This window comes from Chaetodon trifascialis, chromosome 1 (genome assembly GCF_039877785.1).
Source record: "Chaetodon trifascialis isolate fChaTrf1 chromosome 1, fChaTrf1.hap1, whole genome shotgun sequence".
In the NCBI taxonomy this organism is placed as follows: Eukaryota; Metazoa; Chordata; class Actinopteri; order Chaetodontiformes; family Chaetodontidae; genus Chaetodon; species Chaetodon trifascialis.
In genome coordinates, this window is record NC_092056.1 from 32,501,486 (window position 1) to 32,517,413 (window position 15,928).

Genomic DNA, 15,928 nt, shown 5'->3' on the forward strand with positions numbered 1-15,928 from the left:
TGTGTGTGTATATATACACAACTGCCTTTTGTCCCTGACCTCAAGTCTTGCTCTTTGTTTCCTGGAAACTGTTTAGTGTTTGCCACACCGAACACTGACAGAGACTCAAAGACTTTGTATTCTTCATGTCCCCTTTGCCTGCCTGTGACTGCTGGATGTTTTATTTTCTGCACAATACCAGAGACTGTACTTGTTGCTGCTAATCTGGTCCTGCCTATTCAAGATTAAAAAGTTGATAAAAGCTTTACCCGTGTTGTGGTGGTTCTGCACTTGGGCCCAATACACAAATCTGTATAAATCTGTGTTAGTAAGCACTTCTCCTTTGCTGAGATAATCCATCCCACCTCACCAGTGTGGCCTATCAAGATGCTGATTAGACAGCATGAATATTGCACAGGTGTGCCTTAGGCTGGCCACAATAAAAGGCCACTCTCAAATGTGCTATGACATGTCCAATGAGTATGCCGGAATTGTGTACAGATCCTTGCAACATAGGGTCATGCATTATCATGCTGCAACATGAGGTGATGGTTGTGGATGAATGGCACAACAATGGGCCTCAGGATCTCGTCACGGTATCTCTGTGCATTCAAAATGCCATCAATAAAAAGCACCTGTGTTCATTGTCCATAACATACGCCTGCCCATACCATAACCCCACCGCCACCATGGGCCACTCGATCCACAACGTTGACATCAGCAAACCACACGACGCCACACACACTGTCTGCCATCTGCCCTGAACAGTGAAAACCAGGATTCATCCGTGAAGAACACCTCTCCAACGTGCCAGACACCATCGAATGTGAGTATTTGCCCACTCAAGTCAGTTACGACAAACTGCAGTCAGGTCAAGACCCCGATGAGGACGACAAGCATGCAGAGGAGCCTCCCTTCCCTTTCTTTGTGCAGAAATTCTTTTGTTATACAAACCAATTGTTGCAGCAGCTGTCCGGGTGGCTGCACTCAGATGATCTTGGAGGAGAACATGTTGGATGTGGAGGTCATGGGCTGGTGTGGTTACACATGGTCTGCGGTTGTGAGGCCGGTTGGATGTGCTGCCAAATTGTCTGAAATGCCTTTGGAGACGGCTTATGGTAGAGAAATGAACATTGAATTCACGGGCAATAGTTCCGGTGGACATTCCTGCAGTCAGCATGCCAATTGCATGCGCCCTCAAAACTTGCGACATCTGTGGCATTGTGCTGTGTGATAAAACTGAACATTTTAGAGTGGCCTTTTATTGTGAAAATGGATCTTTTGTGTATATAGAAAATGTTTAAGATCTTTGAGTTCAGCTCATGAAAAAAGGGAGCAAAAACAAAAGTGTTGCGTGTATTTTTGTTCAGTGCATCTCTCTCTCTCTCTCTCTCTCTGGCTCTGGCTCGGTGGGTGGCTGTGGCTCTGGTTCTGTCCCAGAGACCAGGAGCCGGCCGGACCACCACGGTGCTGGACAGCGGGTCCTCCATGGCACCGGAAAGGGTTAAGGACGAGGAGCTGGGCTGTGGCATGGCATGATGTGTGCGGACCCCCTTCATTCCTGTGGGGGTCATCTTGATGGCCAGCTGTGTCCCCCAGAATGGAGACCTCTGGGCCTCTGGCAGGAAGCTTGCCAACTCCGGAACAAAACATGGCTGGAGGGGAGAAAACTGTTGGTTAGCTAACTCATTGGCTGTAATTAGCAAGCCTCTAACAGGCCTGTGGCAGGCCGACTCATGGACTGGAGCTGGCACGGAGCTAGCAGGCTGCTGGCTAGCCGACTCATTGACTGGAACTGGCAGGTCGCTAACAGGCCTGTGGCCGGTTTCGAGCCCAAGTGCAGAACCACCACAACATGGGTAAAGCTTTTATCAGCTTTTTAATCTTGAATAGGCAGGACCAGATTAGCAGCGACAAGTATAGTCTCTGCTATTGTGCAGGGAATAAAACATCCAGCAGTCACAGGCAGGTAAAGACTTGACACATGCATAATATAAAGTCTTCGAGTCTCTGTTAGTTTGGTGTGGCAAACACCAAACACTCAGGCAAACAATGTCCAGGAAACAAAAAGCAAGACTCGTGGTCGGGGACAATATGTGTGTAAGATCTTTAAGACAGAATGTCCACAGTGTTACTTGCAAATGGTCAGATCCAGATATGTGTATCCAGACATCACCAGCGTATCTGCATGGGTTGCTGTTGTAACAACATTGGCATCAGTAATTTTGTGTGGTGGTGATGCAGCTTTCCAGTGTGGAAGCATGAGAGATGGAGACATATCATTCCACCCTCAAAGCATTCACACTGCCTAGTGCTGAGTGCAGAGTTAATGTAGTTTGGCTGGTGTGACCAAGAAGGCTGATATACATTGCTCTGTGTAGCAGAATAAGAGGCCTCTATTTAACCATTCTCTCTTGCATTCCTTCAGGAGAGCTGGGGGTGGAAGTCATTTCAACTATAAAGGATTACCTTTCGCTTAAACTGTTTTCATGGAGATGCTAATTCTTCCTCCTGCTCCACACCAGATGAAGGCGTTAAAACCATCTGAATGGACAATCACCAGGTCTCCAGAGGTCTCAAGAATCAAGTAGTACTGACAAGTTGTAAATCAGACATTCCTGTAGCAGATTGCTCACTTCTCTTCTTCTTTGTTACTTCTTTTTGTTCTACTCACTTCTCTTTCACTTCTTTGTCTCTTCACTTTCTTTACTCGCTCCACTTCTTTGGCATTTTAGTTATTTTTTGGTTTTTGTATCTTCAATTTTTGCTAGTCGGTTGTCTTTTGCCCACCTATTGGCGCCTTATTATAATCTTTTGTCTATTTTTGCTCGCTACGTTAAACCGCATAACTTTTTTTAGAGTTAAAGCCAAACTCTTCTTTTCTTGAACCATTAGAGCGGAATCATGTGATAATCTTTTTGTAGATATTTTTGACCGGCCATTGAACGTATTCTCAACTTTGTTTTGCCATACAGCCATCAACCTCTTTGGACCAAAGTCCTGCAGCCAGCCTCAACTCATCCGTCTGGGTCAAATAGCTGCCGAAAGAGCTGCTCCTCGTCTGTTGCCAATGCTGGGGGCCCAGGCCCTGAAGCATCTCTGTCCAACATTGGCTCTTCACTGTGGTTCCCCCCATTGGACCGCAGCGCAGATTGGAGCAGACAGTTTGGGGCCCCCATCCCTTCGTAGCAGTTCGGGACAGTCCACCATCAGAGCGCCGCTGGCACACTTCACTTAAGTCATTGTCAGACAGTGTCCTTTTGAGATGGAAATAGATGATCACTGAATCAAGAGCTTACACTTCAGATGATGATACTGGTCTACCATTAATTTATTAATCATTATTAAATCAGCATTAAAAGAAAAGAATAAATAAAATCCTTCTTAGCTGAGGAAGGTTGGTGTCCCTTTTTATATTGAGTGCAAACATTAAACCCAAAGGTTTAGTGCAACATTGATTCTGCTCAACTGCTCTAATATACTTCCGTCACTCTGGATTTGACATACTGGGTGCGTGTCACATTGTGAGTGGCACAAAAGGCAACTCACTAATTTGAGTGGCCAGAGTGACAGAATTGACATTCATCTGTAGATGATTGGAATCGGATTTCAAACTCTCAGAATGTGGCTGGGATCCAATTTTTCAAAACTTCCATTTCGTGTGTTTTTTTGCTGTTGAAATCTGGATATGCCAAAGGGGTTTGAGAGTGGCAGTCTGAACTAGAAAGAAATCAGAAGAAGAAATCACCTTTATTTATCACAGCACACAGAGAGTTACAGGGAGGGAACTGTGCACGCCATGCAAGTGAAATTCTTTCTCCGCTTTTGACTCATCCTGGAATGTCGTTCCTCCGTGGCAGACCAGGAGCGGTGGGCTGCCAGCTGACAGTGGCGCCCAGGGACCCAGTTTCTTTCCATCACCATTGGTCAAGTGGTGATCTTCTTGCATGTTTTTAGTGGGGGTATTTTTATGGAGGATACCCCAGGTGACCACGTGGAGAACATGCAAACTCCACACAGAAAGGCCCTTTTTCCTCAAACAGCAGGCACCGAAGGCATGGTGGAGGACATGCCCCTAGCGCCCACAGCGGGAATCCAACTGGGACCTTCTAGCTGTGAGGTGACAGTGTTTCCACCGTTCCACCAGGTCTTAGAGCTTTGTATACTTATATATTTATATACTTGTAAGACAATCTAACAGATCTAAGAACAGGTGTAATTGAATTAGCTGTAGTCACCACACATGCTGGGAGGTTGGTGAACAGACCATGACTAAGAACTGAGAGAGCTGTAATTTTCTGTTTCTGAAACGGGTGTGTTTTGGACCCAAATGCAGTACAACGGAGAGCAGGAACAGTTGGTAATGACCTTTATTAATGCCCCAGAAAAGACAAGGTACGAAGCAGAGTAAATAGCTTACAACTGTCGCTGATGACAAGGAGGGAGCTCCACAGCCTAAAATTCTTCAGAGGCCTCTGTCCCAGTCTCCTCGCCCTCCAGGAGCGAACCGTCCTCTTCTGAGGCTGACCCCCCGTCTTCCTCCTCAGACCCAGATGTCCCAGATGCAGGAGGGGACTGAGGTCCGATGAACTTGGGAGCCAACTTCTTTGACTCCACCCTCAGCGGAAGGTCCCGGGTCGACAGCCAGACCTTCTGGCCCACCTGGTAAGAAGGAGCCTGGGAGCGGCGACGGTTGGCAGCTGTTGAATACCGATCTGCGGTCTGAAGGAGTGCGGACCTGGCCTGTGTCCAGGTTCGGCGACAACGACGGATGAAGGCTTCCATAGACGGGCAGGCGGTCTCCCTCTCCTGGGCTGGGAACAGGGGACGCTGAAAGCCGTACGCACACTGGAAAGGAGAGAGCCCAGTGGTGGAGCTGGTGAGGGTGTTGTGGGCATATTCAACCCACAGCAGTTGCTTAGACCAGGTGGCAGGGTGCTTGGAGGCCATGCAGCAGAGCGCTGTCTCCAACTCCTGATTCATCCTCTCGGACTGACCATTGGATTGAGGATGAAACCCAGAGGACAGGCTGGTGGAGGCTCCCATAAGACGACAAAATTCCCTCCAGAATGCTGAGGTGAACTGGGGGCCTCGATCCGAGACCACGTCAGATGGGAGGCCGTGGAGCCGGAACACATGCTGCAAGACCAGCTCAGCAGTCTCCTTGGCCGAGCTTGGGCAGGGGGCACAAAGTAAGCCATCTTGCTAAACCGATCTACTACTGTCAGAATGCCGGTATAAACTCCTGACTGTGGCAACCCAGTGACAAAGTCCAGCGAGATGTGAGACCAGGGTCGATGAGGCACAGGAAGAGGTTGCAGGTGGCCGGCAGGAGCCCGTCGTGGGGCCTTGTTCTGGTTACAGACTGGGCAGGCATTTACAAAGTCTCTGGTGTCTTCATCCAGTGTGGCCCACCAGAACCGCCGTTGCAGAAACTCCTTGGTTCGCTGAATTCCCGGGTGACAGGTGAGTCGGGAGCCATGGGCCCACTGCAGGACCTCAGATCTCAACTCCTGAGGGACGAACAGGCGGTCTTGGGGACAAGAGCTGGGCCCTGGCTGATCCTCCAAGGCAGCCTTTACCCGCTCCTCCACCTCCCAGGTAAGGGCGGCCACCAGGCGGGAAGTGGGAAGGATGCTGTCGGGACAGGAGGTGTTCTCCTCCCCGACCATGTACTGTCGGGACAGGGCGTCAGGTTTGATGTTGCGGGAGCCTGGTCGGAAGGAGAGGGTGAAGTTGAACCTGGCGAAGAACAGAGCCCACCTGGCCTGGCGAGAGTTCAGTCTCTTAGCAGAGCGGATGTACTCCAGGTTTTTATGATTGGTCCATACGAGGAAGGGGGTCTTGGTTCCTTCCAACCAATGGCGCCATTCCTCCAATGCCAGCTTCACTGCCAACAGTTCACGGTTACCGATGTCATAGTTCCTCTTCGCTGGGGACAGACGCCTGGAGAAGAAGGCACAGGGATGCAGTTTTTGATCCTCCGCAGAACGTTGAGAGAAGACAGCCCCCACCCCTACATCAGATGCAGCCACCTCTACCACAAACTGTCTCTCGGTGTCAGGGATCAGGAGAATGGGGGCCGAGCTGAACCACCCCTTAAGGTGCTGAAACTCCTCCTCGGTGGCTGGGGTCCATCGGAAGGGAACTTTGTAGGAGGTGAGAGCAGAGAGGGGAGCAGCCACCGCGCTGTAACCCCGGATGAACCTTCTGTAGAAATTTGCGAACCCCAGAAAACGTTGCAACTGCTTGCGGGAGTCAGGGACTGGCCAGGAGGTGACGGCTGAGACTTTGGCAGGGTCCATCTCCATGCCGTTCTGGCCGATGATGTACCCCAGGAAGGAGACAGAGGAGGCATGGAACTCACATTTCTCTGCCTTGACAAACAGGGAGTTCTCCAGGAGGCATTGCAGAACAGTCTGGACGTGATGTATGTGCTCTTGCTTGGACCGGGAGAAGATCAGGATGTCATCCAGGTAGACAAACACATATTTGTTGAGCATGTCCCTTAGAACGTCATTGATGAGGGCCTGGAAAACAGCTGGGACATTGGTGAGTCCAAATGGCATTACCAAATACTCATAGTGTCCTGTGGGGGTGTTAAAGGCCGTCTTCCACTCATCCCCCTCGCGAATGCGTACCAGATAATAGGCGTTCCGGAGGTCCAACTTGGTGTAGATGGTGGCCCCTTGGAGAAGCTCGAAAGCTGAGGCAATGAGGGGGAGAGGATAACAGTTCTTCACCGTGATCTCGTTCAGGCCTCGGTAGTCGATGCAGGGCCTCAGGGAACCGTCCTTCTTATCGACGAAGAAGAACCCCGCACCAGCAGGAGACGAGGAGGGTCGGATGATCCCAACAGCCAAGGCGTCACTGATGTAGGTCTCCATGGCCTCCCTCTCAGGTGCAGACAGGGAGTAGAGACGACCCTTGGGAGGTGTGGAGCTGGGCAGGAGGTCGATGGCGCAGTCGTAGGGCCGATGAGGGGGCAGAGAGGTGGCCCTAGCCTTACTGAACACCTCCCGGAAATAGTGGTAGTCAGGGGGTACCATGGAGAGGTCTGGGGTAGCGCAGGAACTGGCAGGCGGAGTGGGAGCCACTGCCTGTCTGAGGCAGACCTGGTGACAGGTGGGGCTCCATCCCAGGATAGACCCCGTAGACCAATCAATATGGGGGTTATGGCGGCGTTCCAGAGCCGAAGCTGACTGACGAGCCTCCGCCGCATTGGAGGCAAGCAGAGCCTCATGCTGCTGGAGCATTCCCTCCACCCGAGCTAGGCGAGACTGAGGAGAGGCGGGATCTGCTGGGTCCATTTCTGGCCAGATTGTACTGAAACGGGCATGTTTTGGACCCAAATGCAGTACAAGGGAGAGCAGGAACAGTTGGTAATGACCTTTATTAATGCCACAGAAAAGACAAGGTACGAAGCAGAGTAAATAGCTTATAACTGTCGCTGATGACAAGGAGGGAGCTCCGCAGCCTGAGAAACAGCTGATCGTGCAGCGGTGCTGGCGAGCAGCGGAGTTACGTACCTCAGCCGCTGATGACGAGGAGGGAGCTCCGCAGCCTGGAGAAACAGCTGATCGAGCCGCGGTGCCGGCGAGGAGAGAGCAGAGGAGTAGTCGGAGGCAGGCTCCGGGGGGAGCCTGCCTCGAAGGCAGAAGAGCAGTCCACAGAAGCAGAAGTACCGATGGGGAGCAGGCAAGAGGATAGCTGAAGCCAGGCGGATGAATCGTTACCAGCAGAGCAGTCAGACACCAGAAACGCTGAGGCAAAGCACGAGGTCAGGGACGGAAGGCAAGTGAGTTTACCGGGAGGCAGACGAGGAGAGCAGGTCGGGAACAGGCAAAATCGGCAACGGGTGATCAAACGGAATGACGCTGGAAAGTCTCTAATACTGCATACTGCAGAAGAGTGATCGGAGGTGGATGAGAGACAGAGACTGTGACAGTTTCTGAGCCTTTGCACCAAAGATGAGCATGTCTTTTTTGTCTTTGTTCAGTTGTAAAATGTTCTCTGATATCCATATATTAATACAACAATACACTAAGTTATGGAATGTATGAGATGTAGGTCCCCAGGAGATAGGTGTATGTATAATGTGAATAATCTGCATAATTATGTTTTGCACTGTTTCGCACTACCATGTGTTTTTATGTTGTATGATTGTTATGTCAACACCTTCCCATTACATCCATGCAATTTTTTGTGCAATATTACATATTTTCTTCAATATTACATAGTTTTTTTTCTACTGTGCAATCGTGGAAAACACTGTACTAAAACCATGCGCAATTCTCAATCATGTGCAATTTTCAACCCTTGTGCAATTTCCAATTTTTTCCCATTAGCAATAATATTTTTTAATCCCCCCCCCTTTTTTTGTTTTTGTATAGAACGTACGATGTATTTTTTTTTTATTTTCTATCATATTTCCTTCCTGCCTTTCCTTTGCCTTTCCCTGCCTGTAGCACCCTAATTTCCTCTATGGGGCATCAATCAAGTGTTATCTTGTCTTATGTTATGGTAATTTATTTTGGGTTTCTGTATAATGTGCAAGTGGAAGCAGATAGAAAGTAAAGAATTATGGTCCAAGAATCGAGCCTTAAGGTACGCCATGAAACAAAGTCTCCAATGGACACAAGGAACTGCCTGTCCTGTAGGTAGGTTCTGAACCGATTTTTCTAACCTCTTGAGCAAAATATCAAGGTCTGCTAACAGTGCCAAAGGCAGCACTGAGATCCAGGAGCATGAAAACAGATAGTCTGTGTTTCAACTTTTATTTTAAAAACCAGATTAATAAAGGTATAGAAGACTGTTTGATGTTAGATGTTAGTATTTTGCTGAGGAATGGTAAGATGGAGATGGGCCTATAGTTAGCTGAGGTTGTTCTTCGGGAGTAGTTTAATGACAGCTGTTTAAAGTGCTGCAGGGAATATACCTGAGTGTATACCAGATGCTAAGCACTGAAAACAGTTTTTAATGTGGTAGGCAGAGGGTCCAACGTGGTAATTGTAGTCCCCCCTAGTGGCAGAATATCCCAGGATTACTCAGCAAAGCTCAGACCAAACACATGCATCTAGTTAGAGTAGAGTAGATTAAGTCAGTTTTGATTAATGAGTTTTTATGTATATTTGAACTTAGACACAAGATTTAAAATGTGTAATTACTTAACCATATGAAATATCAAAAATCAAGAAAAATGACATTATTCCAGATTGGGCCAGATACGATATGTTCCTGCAGCTTCGCTGCTTGAACCCTAATCAGAATAAATTCTCTTATTGTTTTTGCAACTGCATTAATAAAATTTTCTGACACGAGCATAGCTGAAGCATGTCGTGTTGCTACAAATATTACATTACATTGCATTACTCTCCACTGCTAGAGCAGCCTTTATCTCAGTGTTTGATACAGTGAACCACCAGAACCTCTGCTCCACCCTCCATGAACTAGGAGCCTCAGGCTCTGTATTCTTCCCATTTACATCCTACCTCAAGGACCGCACTTACAGGGTAATTTCGAGAGAATCTGTGTCTGAAATTTGTAGCCTCACTACTGGGGTCCCTCAAGATTCTCTTCTGTGTCCCTCCTCCTTTCTCTTCACACCAGCTCCACTGGATCTGTCATGGTTCACTGACATGTTTTTTCCCACCACAGCTATGCAGATAACATTCAACTAATTATTCATTTTCCAGACTTTGAAATACAGGTGGCAGCATGAATTTCTGCATGTCTGGCTGCCATCTCTCAGTAGATGTCTGCACACCACCTGAAGCCCAACCTCAACAAGACTGAGGTGCTCTTCTTTGAAGGAAAGGCATTTCCCATCCATGACCTCTCCATTAATACTGAGAACTCTGTCCTTTTCCTGCCTCAGACTGCAAGGAACCTGGGAGTGACACTGGATGACCAGGTGTCCTCTGCTGCCAACGTCACTGTGACAACACACTCTGGCAGAGTGTTTACTGTCCTTGCTCCACAATGGTGGAATGAGCTCCCCATTTACATCAGGGCAGCAAAACACAGCAGAAAAAAGTGCAGTCTGAAACTCTCTTCAAACTGTACCTTGAAAAACACTCTTGCTATATCTCAAATTGCTTCTGAATGTATGCACTTGCACAAAGTTGATGTACTAATTTTTGGGTTGTGTCATTGGACTGATGCACTGCTTGCACTGATTGTTGCTTTGGATGCCAGCCAATTAAATGTTATGTAATGTAACAAGAGGACAGGTTAAGGGTTTAGTATTAGGCATATTGTGGTGAGGATCACAGTTAAGATTAGGGTCAGTAACCTTAGATTTACGGTCAACATCAATGGAAGGTATTCTTAGAAGACAGAAGTGTGTGGTATGTATGTGTGAAGGAGAAAGACAGAACTTGTCACGGTGCCTCTGCCTCACCATAGCCCAGGAGTCTTGGCTGCATGTCTCCATTTTAGAACTGATGATCCTTCTAGAAATTGTGCCTGATCTCTGTGTTAAATAATGCATCAACAATTTTTTTGTAATGTAAAAAAGCTGGCTTTTAGCAGTGTTAGTGGGACAGTAATGCCACCTGACAATCACTCCCCAAAGTCTTGACTGTGGCCTGCAGGAGAAGAGTCAGATTCCTTGTGATTGACAAGGACAAAAAGAATAGTCCCACTTCTGTTTTTGAATTGTCAACCGCAGCCATGGGATTTGATAGTGGAGGATGAAACCATGACTTTGACTACAAAAAGTAAAGGACTTAAGCATGACAAGTGTGATTACAATATTGAGGAAAGTCATTTAGGGTGCCAAGGTAAGAGACAGTCTCAACAGGACACTCAATTATTTATAACAATGGGGAGAGTGGGTACTTTCAAGGCCAAACAGCTTACAGCCGCTGAAAGGGAGATGTATTCACAGATAGTTCAGCAACACCAACTCCACTACGTACAGTTATAATAAAACAATTTCATACAGATGCCACTTTATCAAAACCCCAGCAATTGGCCTGTCATGTCAGTGACAGACAGCCATGTTGATGTGGCTTTTGTCATACATATAACTAATCAATGAAAATGAAGGTGTGATACAGACTTAATAGGAAACCTGTGAACTCTGATCAGTGGCAGGAAGATGTCGCTTTGTTTTACCCATCTTTGAAATCCAATACATTTTAGCAGGTTAGCTGCTGGGGAGGTGAATACATATCCTGCTGCTTCCATTCTTAGCTCAAAGATTAAATCTCGGGATAATTATGTTTCATTTATATCGTCCAAAAATAATAAAACAAAAAAACAAACAAACAAAAAATCAGCAGCAGTTGGGGGGAAGATTCAGAATGAAAATGTGGGGCCAGTTGTGTATTCTTGTTATGAACAGTGAATAACAGAAATGTGCACCCATACATTTACAAATTAAAAGTATGAATTTGTTGCACTGTAAAAAGCATACGTACAAACATGCATATCTTAGTGTTCCATATAATGTGAAGAGGTGAAAAAGCAGGAAAGACAGCTGACTTGAGAAATGAACTTTGTTTAGTCGTAACTTCTATGTTAACAGGTTTTCTGTTTTATCTGCTTTATTTGTTTGTAGATTAAAAAAAATCTGATAAAATATGATAAAAAAAAAAAAGAAAGAAGTAAGATTTTTCATGTTTAGACTTTGTAGTGGAATGTATACAAATGTGCAGTTCCAAAAGTGTTTTCACTTCAACCAATAATTCAGCAGCCAAAAGTATTTCTACGCTGCTGGAAAGTAAATTTCATCAAGTACTGTAATTCAGCACATTTTTGAGGTACTTTTACTTTACGGAAATATTTCCAATTTATGATCTATCTATCTATCTATCTATCTATCTATCTATCTATCTATCTATCTATCTATCTATCTATCTATTTCAAATTGAAATATTGTATTTTTTCCTGCCCTACAATGATTTAATACCCATAGTTAGCAGTTACTTTCAATTTATGTTTGTCAAGCATTATTACAAGTCCTCCAAATGAAATGACAAAATATATCATTTGTATACATACTCTCTCACAATACATGATGCCAACATCAGCAGGACAACATCATAAGTCTGTGCTTTTCAAAACTGTTGCAAGTGCACTGTTTTATGATGTGACAATGCAATGGTTAAGATTTGGTTAGGCTTAGTCACAAAAACAACTTGGTTAGGTAAATGGAAACATCATGGTTTGGGTTGAAGTTTCTACTTAATCATTGTTAGGGCCCCTAATTTAGTGGACCATCACCGTCATAGTTACAATAATACATGGTATAGGTTAGGGATCCATCATGGCAATGCGGTAACTTGGGCTGTAACTTGTTCTGCAATAAAATTAACAGGAGAGCCCACAAAGTCCTGAAAAATTCCACATAACATGTTGTGAATCCAAACTATTATTTTTCACACATAAGATTATAAAAATAATTACTTTTACTTTTATCTTTTATCAGTTTGAATTAGGGCATTCTACATAATGAGTACTTTTACTTAAGTCCCATTGTTTCATTCAAAAAAGTGGACACATCGTATCACACCTGCTGTGGAATGCTTGTGGAGATGCTTTTAATTTGCATGCAATGGATACCCTATAACTGCAATGTCCCATGCTTTGATTCAAATGAAGGCAAAATTAAAATTATAAAACATCATGTTTAGAATAAGCAATAAACATAAAAAAATAAATAATAATAAAATTAAAAAAAATACCTCTGACCTCAATGTGTGCTCATAGCAATGATTTGTAAACCCAACAAAACAGTGAGGTGAAGACAACCTATGGGTTTATTGTTGCATGTACTGTAAATCTCATTCAAACTAGATTTTTTTTGTTTTGTTTTTAGTGGGTTGAAGGAGCTGAAAAATCAAGGGGTACATTGTCAGATCACACGTAGAGTGGGAGGATTTGCTTTATTGCATATTTATCCTGATCTATTTCTTTTACTTTTTACTATTATTGTGTGACTGCTGCAAAACACAAATGCATGTTTTAGGACAACAGAGATCTGACTCACCATGATTAGACCCTCATTGTCTCCAAGGCCACATGCAGGCCCAGATTGGCCATTGGGAGCACCGGGAGAACTCCTAGCAGCTAACTGATTGGCCCTCAGTCTCAGGCTAGTTTTAAAAATGCAAAATGAAATGAGAAATCAAAGTGAAAACAACATGGAGCAGCTACAATCACTCAAACCCTTAGCCCTCCCCATCTCCTTTTAACCTGATGATCTGATCTTTGCCTGTCATCACACGCAATAGCTCTCATGAATGTACACATGAACACAACATTCAATGAATGCACGGAATATGTGTGATGGAGCAGTGTCAAGAAAAACTATATAACACAGGAGGAAGACAGAAGCAGATAAAGAGAAAATGTGGAGCTGAGAGGAGCTGGAGCTGAGAGGGACCTTTGTTCTTGAACAAAGAAAATGGCTAAAACAAATGCTAGCAGGGCCCCCCTCGGCACATCATAATGTCACACCTATCTCTTCAGAGTTGATTCTATGCTTTAAAAAACTCAGAAATGGCATCAACAATTAATCATGCTACTCAGGAAAGCAGGAGATGTAGGTACAGATTAAGACCTGTATACTCTACATAGCCCCAAAAGATCACAGTGGAATTTCTTCTTTTGCATCAGAAAACTAAAAGCTCAAGTTCAAGGCATAAACAGTAAACAGAAGAAAAAAAAACCTCAACAAAATGGCTGCAGTATGCGTGGTCTGTTGTGAATGTGTGGAGATTGGCCTGGACTGATGTTACATTCCCAGGCTGAATTATTTTCTGTCTGGTCCTGGACACATGGCTACTTTGTCCCTGCTGCACATATGAACATGAGCACACGCTCACACAGACACACACACACACACACACATTCAAGCACACTGACATTGAAGCCATGTTCAGTGGGCTGAAAATGCAGTGTGAGCGGATGTGAAAAGTATCACTGGTGTAGTCACATACTTTTGCAGAGAGTAGCATCATGGACAGATATCCATACCAGATGCCGTGTGTGCCCTGGGCTCAGAGGCATCACTGTAAGGGGGAAAAGCCAGTGCGGGGAAATAAGCACCTGTCATGTGCCAACTGAAGTGTTAAGTGCACAAATTGTGGAGGCGAGGGTGATATTTCCGCAGGGGTGACAGCTCTGGGTCTGGGTGCCATGTCAGGCCCTGGCATATCATGGGGAGCCCGGGGAGCACCGCCCCACACACCCCCCCACACCCCCCCCCCCAACCCCCAGCCCATCCTTGGCCCTGCCGCTTGCCGCGGGACACAATGGCAACTATTATTTACTGGATGTCTGCCTCATTTCCTTATATTCATCCTGGCTGGCTATCACAGGGCCACAGGGGGTGCCCCCCCCCCCGTGTCATCGCTGAGGGGCGGCAGTGGCAAAATAATCTCTGGTGAGCATTTAGATCATTTATTCAGAGCACCAGGTGTCAGCCGCAAACCAAATTGCCCACATTTGTGTGCCGGGTCCTCTTCTTGCGCCTCTCCCTTCAGGTTGGGCATGAATGCAAGCTGTGGAAGGTGCATCAAGCTGGCTGTCAGAAGGCCTCTTCACAAACTAACACTAATGCCACATGAAGGTCTTTCTGTGAACAGTGTGAAAGTGCAAAATGTATGATAAATTGAGCATGCCAGGGGGGCTTTATGGCTGTGAAGTGCTGTGGCTGGTCGCAGGCATTGTTATGACTATGGCTATTTAGGATCATGGGAGTTGACAGTGTACTACTGGCAGCCATAGAAGCCAGATTTATCTGGCTTTTGTGCACCAATAAGCAGCAGTCACACTGTGAAAGAAAAACAAGTTTCAACATTTGTGAATTAAACAGAACTTCAAGGACATGATAAACACCAGTGACCCTGGCCAATGCTATTAGCTAAAAAACTTACCTAAAAAGATGATAGCACCTTAGAAGTGCCTCTCTTTTAATCTGACCACCTGTGTAAAGGTGTTAACATCTGAGACATATAAAGGAATAAGTGGGTAAATTCAGAGACGAATAGCTGGAGAGATAGATAGAATGCAGGTAATTGTTTTGGGCTAATGGTTTCCTGATGTTCAAATAGTGGTACCATGACACCAGCTCAGCAGTCCACAAACATCTGGAGGAAACAGATGAGAACCATGAGCCAGTGCAGGACAAGCTGTCTTGCATTTGTCCTTGCCTTTGCTGCCATCCACAGTGCAAACTCCACCTGGGCTCAGAACTGCCACAGCACACACAGTACGTGAAATGTAACATGCCTGCTATAAAGACACCTGTGATTAGTTCTTCCTAAATAATTGTAAAAACACATTACACAGACATTTCTTAATATTTAGGGATTCTTCATACATATTCATCAATTACAGATTGCTTAAATACAGTATAAATCATGGCATCATCCATCCTCTTTCTTCTGACTTCACGTGAGGTAGATTGTTGTTTCTTGCTGCCATCTACTGGAAAATTTTATGAAACACTGTCCTCTCATGTCTCAAAAATAGCAGCAGCCATGATTTCAGAAATTTTGAGTCAAATAAAAAGACTGCAAAACAAAAAAATAAATATCAAAAAATCAAAATATAGCAATGAAACAGAATGGATTTCTTAATTAATCAATGAATCCAATAAAAGAAAAATACCAAATAAATTCTTTCATAAAACAAAGTTAGAAAACAGCATAGATAAATAATTAATTAGAATAATCAAATCCACTTAATGAAAAATAAATTAAACCAACCAAAACAAAATGCAATAAATGAAACAAAATAAATGTATTCGTATCACTCCCAAATGACAGAAGACAGATATTTTACCAGACCAGATATTTTACCATTTCAGGGTCCCCCCAGGATTGTTAAACCTAAATTTAAGACTTTTAAGACCTTTTTAATGCCATTTCAAGTGAAATTTAATACCTTTGTCGCACCCATTATTTACATAATATTGAACCATATTTAATAAATA